This window comes from Belonocnema kinseyi, chromosome 9 (genome assembly GCF_010883055.1).
Source record: "Belonocnema kinseyi isolate 2016_QV_RU_SX_M_011 chromosome 9, B_treatae_v1, whole genome shotgun sequence".
In the NCBI taxonomy this organism is placed as follows: domain Eukaryota; kingdom Metazoa; phylum Arthropoda; class Insecta; order Hymenoptera; family Cynipidae; genus Belonocnema; species Belonocnema kinseyi.
Genome location: NC_046665.1, coordinates 41073462 through 41081346, shown reverse-complemented (window position 1 = coordinate 41081346; position 7885 = coordinate 41073462).

The following is a 7885-nucleotide window of genomic DNA, read 5'->3' as shown; positions in this document are numbered from 1 at the left end:
GGATAAAAAAAGCAGCAGGGGTAATGAAACAGATATGGGGAATAGGAAAACGGAGGTTAAAAAAAAATTGGAGAAGGAGAATGTGGTTATTTGATACGCTGGAATGGCCGGTTTTAGGTTATGGAGCAGAGATATGGGGATGCAAAGAAAGGAAAGATATTGAGAGTTTACAAGAAAGGTATATAAGGTGACACTAGGGGCAGACTGGAGGACGCCAGGATATATGGTGAGAGAAGAAGCGCAAAGGGATAAGTTAAGTATTAGAGCGGGTAAGAGGGCATGGAAACTTGAGACAAAGCTGAGGGAGGGAAAGGGAGGGGAGTTGGCGAGAAAGTGTTTGATGGAGGTAGAAGAGAGGAGAGTAAGGGCGATCGAATTAACGAGGTGGGAAGAAGAAAGGAGGGAGTGCTTTAATGATAGAGAAATAGAAGACGGGACTGGAGTAAAATATGAAGAATTGGGAAAAAGGGAGAGGGAAAAACAATTAACAGAAAGATGGGGGGCGATTGAGGAATCAAAATACAATAAATGGTATAAGATGATAAAAAAGGAAGGGCTGCCAAAGTATTTAGAAAAGGGATGGGGAGAGAGAAGGTGGACCAGAATAGCAAGATTCAGACTGGGAAACGAAGTAAGGGAGGGGATGTACTGGAAAAAAGAAGAGAACAGAATGTGTAGAATATGAGAATGGGAGGAGGAAACATGGGAGCATGTATGGGAAGGATGTAGGAGAGGAATGGAAGATAAAGGAAGCTGGCAAGAAAACGTGGTTAAGATTCTAGGCGAAGATGGATTAGGAGAAGAATGGATGAAGGAGTTAGAGGGTGCTAGAGGAGCGAATGAGGGAGAATGAAAGAATGCACGTGAAAAAGGTAAATGGGGGTATAAAAAAAGTGAAAGGAAAAGGAAACGGAAGTCGCTTAGATTAGAAGCGTGAAAATTGTAAGTAATGGTAAAGTAAAAGATAAGTAGACTAAGATGCGTTTGCGTTCTCATGCTCTCTCTCGCTTGCACTCTCGCTTTCGTTCGCTCGCTCACTCGCTTGCTAACAACTACTAAATTGCGCTATCGCAGGAAATAGAAATAAGGAACTAGATATAAAACTTTATGTTAATAGTTGTAAATAATTGTATATATATAGAAAGGATGAGATGGCAAAAAAAACATAGATTTAAACGGAAAGATTGTAAGGAATGGAAGTCATGTAAAACCTTAGGGGACACATTATGAATAAAGAAGAAGAAATAAAGTTTATGAAAAGATTATTATGAAACGATTATAAGTATTAAATATACGCATATATGAAGATAATATTATTGATTATGATCAGGGGAAGTTATGAAAACTCAATTTTAATACCATAGATAACATAAATAAAATCGCTCACTGGCTACTTACTATTAAAGCTGAGAGTCAGCCAAAGTTGACAGGCACTTGTATGATCAGCTATATAATATCGCATCAAAGTTGTCGTATATAATTGATCAAATTTAACAATTTAACCATCAGTTATCCATTTAGTCTTCGATTGATTATTAAGATGACGAAAAATACACCCAGAAATCACACAATATTTCTCGTTGTCTAACTAACTGTTCCACTTTAATTAATCAACATAAACACTATAATTGATAAATAACTACCTTGTCCTTAATTAAAAAATTGTTCGGCACAACCGCGCTTTTTCGGTATTTAAACTTTACCTGACTTACCGCTCTGGCTTCGATCTTTATACAGGAAACATCGATATACTTTCCTTTTCACCAAAAGCTCAAAGGAAGATGCTTCTTAATTCCGCGCTTACAATTATAGTACAATTACCAATCATATAATTTTAAATTGTCCATATGATATTTTCGCTTACCTCGTTCTCTTGATTTAGACGTGAATTTTTACGAACTAATATCACGAAAAAACATGCAGATTGCAGAACAAATTTTCAGAATCGTAAATTTCCTAATGAATCCCAAACAACCAGGATTACGTTCAGAAATCTTGGACTAAGAACTGCTATACAGGGACCTGTTGTTAATCACAGTTTTGGCCACTGAATTAAACATATCTCCTAGGAATCCAAACGTAAACAGAACCCCGCTGATGTTTCACGTTTATATGAGTAGTTAGTGAGCAAGCCTCCCTTGCTCCGCACATCACATCCCGAGGCCACATGAGGCCAGCAGTTCTAGGAGCAGCATAATGTGAGAGTACTTATCGCCAGGCTCCAGTCCTTTCCACTATATCTCGGGACTGGATCCTGAACTTTTCCAGTCCCATTCCAAGCGCCAGTGTAGGCAGAACTCACTTCAGGGTAAAGCGCTGATCGCTCAATACTCTTATACCAAACTTCATCGTGGATCTAATTTCTTCAAAATACAGGGCTCAAGCCTAGTTTCTTGAATGACATGTTTCTCCGTGAATCTGCTGAATATTTTTGGGGGATTTGAATATCCAGAAAACGTCTGAAAAAAACCTGGATATCGTACGTTTGTCCCAGGCATATGGAAATGTCCGCCTTGTATATAAATATTTCAAAAATTTCGAGCAGATACTGCAGGATGTTGACATGATATTTTGGGACATGCAATCGTACTCCATACATGTGCATTCGCTGTCATCTAATATTCGATTATGGCCAGATTAACCAAACCTGTAATATCAGTCGTGTTAAACTTGTTAATCATATATTTGATACGTAAAGCATCGTGTGAAGCAAGGAGGCCAGCTCGGTCCATTTACCCAAACGTAAAAAAAATTAATTTCCTGAAAATTATTCCATAATTTGGTTATTATTTGAACCAATCCAGCTTTCTGAAGTGATAATTACTAAATAATAAAATAAAACATCTTCTAAAAGAAAAGTTCTTTCGCGCGTGAGAAGGCAATATTTGAGAATGAAAAAGCATTACACTTTCTTTTAGTTAAACCTAAATTACACTTGTTTTTCAGAAGAAAAATTGAATTATTTGAATAATTAAGAAACCTAACCTGCAAGCAGGGACTAACGTTAAAAATATAATATTCACAGTGAATTATTGGAACATGGTGTAGTTTGTTACATCATTTTTCGCTTTTACTTTTAAACTTTATACTTTCATAGTAGAGACGCGCCAATTTCTCTTTCATTGTGGTGCCCAACTTGATGTCCTCCCACAATATTTCTGTTGAGGTGGTTGGCTGCAAATAGCTAACTCTAACCAAAGCATTCTTAAGCGGCACAGATGATGTTCCACTGCTTACCGTTTATCGCAGACGTTCCTGCTGGTTTACTGTTTGATTAGAAAGATCTGCTTGACCATCTCGAAGCTCACTATCACAGCTGACCCGCATACTATGCCCCTTAGATATGGCTTCAGGTGGGTCCGACAATCCTTGGGAAGCGACAAGCGTTTCAAAATATTTAATACTCTCCATGATAATTTCTGGGGTTTGGTGTTTATCTTAATTCCTTTCCTCTGTGTCCTCTGCCTGGCTGGCATAGGCAACCCTGTCAGTAGTAGCGCTAGCGCCAACATTGCCGTCAAAGTCATGACAGGAAAGCTCAAGTCCTACCGCGATGCCAACGCGAGAACACCTTCGGTAGGGTTGAGTTGATATTTTTCAAACTTGTTCTCGGGTGAATCCATTGTTTCATCATAGCCATGAACTAAGTCAAGTGACCCATGGGACAAGGAAGTTATATGTTAAATTAATACGATATTTGAAATCTTTTGCGATGATTTTCTAGATACAATTTTAGGAGAAATAATTAACGGAAATAATAATAACTGTCCATAGCACTGCGGTAGAACCTATTGTACTTTACCCTAACATTAAACCATTTCCCGCAAGTTAAGTCTTTATCATAAAGACATACACTAATTGCATGAGATGCCATGACATTCTTCTGGTTCGAAAAAATAATCCCCCGGTACTCATTTCAACAACAAGGGCTGTCTCCAGTCCTCATGTTGGTCAAGTCTTTTCTCAGTCGATAGTGTCCAGTATGCATCCCTCATCAGTCCTATTAGTACATGTACGAGATATTCAATTCTTAGAATGAACAATTTTTTGTCCCTTTTAACATCTTGTATGTTTGACCTTGGCACATTTGCTAAGGGATCCTTTCGCCGATGTGTAAGAGATACTACAGTAGAGTTCAGGCCAATCAGGGAAATTGTGAAGCTGTCATCTTAACCAGTGCATCTGATTCTTCATTACCTTCAATATCTTCATGGGCGATTACGTAGAACAGACTGACGAAGTTTTTTACCAGAAACCTTAAGAAGATCGTGAAGGCAACTCCAGACTAGTCTGGAAGTTAACTTTTCAGTTGTAAGAGCCTTAAGTGCTGCCTAGTTTTAAGAACAAATGTAAATGTTCTGACCTTCATAAAACCGCTTAAAATTTTCTCAAGGCTAGCTTTAATAACTTAATGGCTATATAATATTATTTCGGCCTGGAAAATTTTAGGGAATGTGCCCAGTTCTGCTCTTACCTCAACTCTGGGCTTCTTCCCATTCAATTGAGCTCCTGATCTCAAGGAGTCTTTAAGGCCATCTTTGTACCAAACGAAACCTCCTGGTGTACATAATTATTCCCTTCCTTTTTCATCATACCATTCTTTTCTGTTAGGGAAGATGGCCTTACATGGTTTCAAGAAGGATAATTTCCTCGGCCTAACATTAGTTTGCATAGCGAAAATATTATCATCGCATATCGTGCGTTTACTGATATCATGTAGATCTGTCACCTAAATATCACTAAGTTTGCTTTCTATTAGGGATCTATTGAGTTCCGCTGTCTCAAAGCTCTGTATAATCAGGGGCAATGGCGGGATATCCAGAATAACCTAAAGAGCTGCTGTTGGTGTTGTTTTCATGGTACCAGTGATCGCCAAGCAGAAACTCCTTTAAAGGTTTTCCAATTATTTAATAGTACTGATTAGTCCAGTCTTTGACAAGCACATAGTGAATGCATATGCTATTATAGGTTTGATTATAATTGTGTATAACTAGTAATTACTCCTGGGTTTTAAGCCCCAGGTTTACCCTATTGCACATCCACAGGCCCAATACCTAATACTTCCTATTACTTCGCTGATTTTGAAAATTCTGCTTTTCTATTGTAGAACTTAAGATTTCTAAGGCATGAAGCTTTCTTATTCTAAGAAAATGCATGACTTCCGTCTTGCCCGATTAACGGACAAAAAACGGTCCCTGCACTATGCTTCACTATATTGAGCACTGCCTGCATTAGTTACACTAAGCTACCTTCATGATTTTCTGTTAATAGGGTCGACAGCTCCTCTACATAGTCTTGAGAGCAAGGGACCGATTTGTCTCAAATGAGAATCAGTTCATCAATGAGTATGTACAGTGCTACTTTTTAACAAGGAGTGTATCCACCTGTTTACCATGTCACTAACTCCATGTGTTTCAGCAGACCGTATATGGATTCCATTGGGGGTGCTACCATATGCCCCCTCTATTTCTGGAAATGTTGCATTTGCTACTCTACCTTTTCGCATTGTATTGTTAATGTGGGAGGTAAACGCATAGAGAGCTGATCGGTCAAAAGGATTTTCGCCTCATAGTATCTATCCTTACCCGGTGTTGCAATGAATATTGTCTTAACCTTCTTTCATGCTACCCAGGTGTATTCCATTGCTAAGCATGACCGAAAGATGCCGCACAATGAACCCACCAAGAACTGAAATCCTTATTGAATCAATAGATGAAATATTTTATTTTATTTTATGTGACAATACAATTGACTACATGGATGTGACTCATGGGTCACCTCCTCATTCGCGTAATCAAACTCCGTACCCGGGAAGTATACCCCTATTAGGTACTCCAGAATTTCATGCGCCGTCTCAGTCGTTTCACCAGCACGGAATCAGTTGACATAATAAGTTACCCCTAAAGGTTCTCTGGAGTCTAGCATTATCGCAGGATGCGCAGTAGACTTATAAGGAACATAAAGGTGCCCAGTACAGTCCCTTGATACACTGGAATATACTAATGCGCAGTAGACCTATACGGCACAATGTAGTTCTAAGACACTTATCGATGCGCAGTAGATTCATAAGACATATATAAGTGAACAGTACAGGTCCATGATACTTTGGCTGTGCAGTACTGAAATACAAACGTTTTCATCACAAAATTTAACACTCTTACAAAGTCAACGAAATACTATGAGTCCGTTCATCATCGAATAAAGTAATAATTAAAATATAATAATATATTAATTAGTATTATAATAAATAAAATAGAATAATTAAATAGATAAAAAAAGGGAGGTTATAATACGCTGTTATGAGACGTATATAATTGTGAGTTCAGGACCTTTTTCCCAGCTCTCCGAATGCTTTTTTAGACACTTACCCCACGTTCCCATATCTGAGGGCAAAAATCTATCCTGCCTATATAGTAACTAGGAAAATAATAAGTAAAGAATGTAGGTATAGCCTACAGCTTGAAATATGCTTACCGTATACTAAAGTGAAAATTACACCGTCTTGAAGCACTAAAATGAAACCTTCTGTACCTGACTTCAATCCAGGTGATTTTAGGAAACCAAACGTTAGCTCATACGACATAGATGACCTTTCACATTTCTGTGGAAGATGCCGTGTGTCTTCTTATCAAGAAGCTGTTCGCGGAAGTTCTTCTACTGTGTATTCTTAATCCGGGACTTCAGAAGTGAATACTCGAGATGGATAAGATTTGGTGCATTTTGCTCACCATATATTTTCTCACCACGCACACACACCTACACATGCACATATCAAAGTAAAAAATAGGATAAATAACCACCGCAGCGTTCCATTGAAATTAACTGCCATCCATTAAAATGACAGCGCCTTCTAGTAGAACTGCGGGAAATCACACTTAAGGCAACGTTTTACGCGCAATAAATGAGTGGCTACAGGGTACAACGTGATCATAACGACAGACTGGGGGCCATCCATATACCACGTGGACAATTTTTCACTAATTTTTGGCCCTCCTCCTCCCTCCCCTTCGTAGATAGCTGTGGAATTTTAGCAAATCCCCCTTCCCTGTACTTTGTCCACGTGGACATATATTATGAAAATATATGTAGATATTATTAGTCTTCCAAATATCCGGAAGCTCGCGACAATTCTATGGACGTCATTTTAGAACTTACTAAAATTTCAGTTTCTTTTGTTTTCATAATCAACAGTTGGAAACTCGTTGACTGGCTAACAGCCGTTCGTGCATTTTGCAACAATTTATCGTTAAACTGGACGAAAATTCGAGTGAAAAAGCGTCATTTTAGTACTCTTCAAACCCACGGGGAATGATTGTTTGGATGCTATAAACTAACAATAATTTTGACTGGCAGCTCCTGAGTAGTGCCAAAGTTGACTGACAGGCTGTCAAAAATGTCAAAAATTCGTGTGAAAAAACGTCATTTTAGTACTCTTGAAACCCATCGGGAATGATTTTTAAGTGTAAACAACTACCAAGAAGTTTGAGTGACAGCTCCTGAGTGGTGCCAAAGTTGACTGTCAGGCTGCCAAACATGCCAAAAATTCTAGAGAAGAAACATCATTTTAGTACTCTTGAAAGCCATTGTTGTGAGCTGTGAATTTACGTGAAAAATGAGATTTACGTAGTTTATTTTTTATATACATATTAGTTTTAGAGAAGTGTCCTATACACGGAGGAAAATGGATGTTTAAATTTAGATGTTCAAAGAGTAAGATTGTAGCACCTAATATGCAGATATTCATGCCAAACATTTAACATCTTTTTAAGATGTAAGGCGTAAAAATATTTGTATTTTAAACTGAAACACATTCAGATGTTGAAACCATTCGAGCGCATGCGCATCGCGCATTGCAATTTCACGACTATATTTGAAAGCTATATAT